The sequence below is a fragment of the Oncorhynchus clarkii genome, chromosome 29 (genome assembly GCF_045791955.1).
Source record: "Oncorhynchus clarkii lewisi isolate Uvic-CL-2024 chromosome 29, UVic_Ocla_1.0, whole genome shotgun sequence".
Taxonomy (NCBI): Eukaryota; Metazoa; Chordata; class Actinopteri; order Salmoniformes; family Salmonidae; genus Oncorhynchus; species Oncorhynchus clarkii.
The window spans coordinates 1074717-1077257 of NC_092175.1; the positions used below are offsets into that span (position 1 = coordinate 1074717).

A 2541-nucleotide genomic window follows, 5' to 3' on the forward strand; every position below is an offset into this window, starting at 1 on the left:
TCTTACCTCAAGCCAACATCCTTAAAAGGATGGGACACCACCACGCAACACACCCTGTAACCTTTCTCACGCCAAGTCTCGTACACCAAAATAGCTCTCTGCAGCTGCCACCACAACCTACATTTTCTGTGACTTAAGTTCCATCCCTGCAGCACAGTTGATAACCAATGCTATAAATGCAAAACATCCAATGTTACTGAAGCATGCATGTATATAATTTAGCTTATCCCTCTGTACTACTCACACCACTCAGGATCCCACCCCCTTGACCCATCTTCCTCTACTTTCTTCAATGCCTCAGCATACGACAACTTCTGCAACACTCTAACCCTGGAAACCTCAACCTGCCTCTCTCGCTTCAGACATTTCTGATCTTCAGCCCCATGGGCACCCCTACAATTTACACATACCACTACTTTTTCCAGTACTACACATTTCTGTCTCATGCCCTTCTGCAAACTTCCCACACCTATGAACCTCCCTCCTACACACTGCTACCACATGCCCATAAGCTTGACACCTGTAACAACGTAATGCATTTGGCACAAAAACTCATTCGGATGTAGAAATTATCCCGTACATCACTTTGTTGTGCAAAGGCTCAACATCAAAACTCAAAAGAACAGACAATGATTATTTTGTTTCACCACAATGCAATTACCACATTCGGACACTGGAGAGGTTGAAAGGACACTTGAATGTACCCTGGATACCCCATAACACCACCACAATGTTGGAGTGAGGTTGATATGGTAGAAATTGTTTTTAATAATGTCCAACACCCAGACGTGGATCCACCTGATATCCTCCATTACCAACCACCCTTCAACTTTTCATTATATCTACAGCTACTGTTGTTCTCATGTTATCATTATCTGATTAGAAAGTGTTCTTGCTCTATCATACTGGGCACATAATGAGATACACAGATCTTCCACTCCCAGAGGTGTCCTCTTAAACAGATTATCTTCGGTTATGATACCAGTATTGTTACTATAACTTGCACTGTAAATGATTGTACATGACTGTTTTTCCAACGTGTTGGGTAGAAGTGATAGTTATCTGCAGCCTCACTTGATCTGTGATCAAAGTGTGTTCATGCAGGGTACTATTGCTATCCGGACAGCTGTGCTTCTCCTAGAGTTGCACTGTGAACAACTTTGGGAAAACTCCAGAAAAGGTTGCAGGGATAAAACAGGAAAAGATTTCCTGGAGAATATCAGCGTTCTGCTAACGGTCTCCTTTTTAGGTGTGGCTTGTATCGGGTTGATGGTGTACCTTATGGTTACCCCTGTGGCTGCTGCCTTCTATCTACTTCATATGGCAGTTAAAAGACCTGCGCACACCTAAAAGAGGGGGCAGAAACTGGAAAGTGTGGAAGTATGTTAGGGACTACTTCACAATTAAGTTGGTGAGGACAGTGGAGTTGGACCCAAACAAGAACTACATCTTAGGGTATCATCCACATCTTCTTGATGTGAAGGGTCTTGAGTCTTGGAGCCTTTGCCTCTTTCACCACTGAGGCCTGTGGTTTTCTGGCCGTCTTCCTTAGGGTGTGTTCCTGCCTATGCATACTGGGTGTGCTCTTCAAAATCCCCCTCTACAGGGAATATGTTTTGGTCACAGGTGGTTGTCCAGTCAGCAATCCCAGTCTCAAGCACTTTTTGTCTAAAAGTGGGAAAGGCAATGAGTTGGTGATTATTATAAGGGGTGCTGCAGAGCCTATGTCTGGGGTCAATACTGTGGTTATGAAGCAGAGGAAAGGCTTCATCAAGGTGGCCCTGGAGTTTGGGACCGGCCTGGTTCCCGTCTACTCGTATGGGGAGAACCATCTCTTCTACCAGGTGAACTTCTCAGAGGGCAGTGTGGATTGGAGGTTACAGCAACTCTTTAAGAAGATCATGGGCATTGCCAGCTGTCCGTTTGTGGCTGAATGCTGGTTTTAGATGCCTTACCACTGCCTATCACCATTGTCATGGGTAGTCTTATCCCAGTGCCAAAGCGGCCTTTCCCCACTCAGGAGGAAGTGGACCACTATCATGGCCTCTACATGGAGGCCCTGGCCAAGCTCTTCAATGAACACAAGACCAGCTGTGGACTCTGACAGGCATGAGCTGTTTGATCATATAGACCAATCATTTAGACTGCTCCCACAAGGCCAATGTGAATGACGTGATTTGTCATGGTGTCCTTCTCCACATTGAGGCTACTTTAACGAACGCATTCCAGCTCAGGATCTGATCCAGTGATGTCCCAATCATTAATCCCTGGATCCACCAAGCAGCATGGCTATTGGCTAATAGCTTTTCACTGCATTTACAGTAAGAATGACTACAAGGGAACAGTTGCATGTGCTTTATTTGCAGCAATAATTTAACCATGAATCTAAATACCTCTCAGATACACTGCATTTCATAACAAACAGAGACTGATTGTGTGACTTAGGATTTATAACGAAATACTGTGCGTACATGTTGAATACAATCAGACTTTGTAATCCACCACCCCAGACCATAGTGGACCCTCCACCTCCAAATCGAT

At 44.7% G+C, this 2541-nt stretch overlaps 1 pseudogene; it reads left to right on the forward strand.

Annotated features, from left to right (window-relative positions):
• The first annotated feature begins 1098 nt into the window (after positions 1-1098).
• LOC139387786 (diacylglycerol O-acyltransferase 2 pseudogene) lies at positions 1099-2104 on the forward strand (annotated as a pseudogene).
• Positions 2105-2541: the final 437 nt, after the last annotated feature.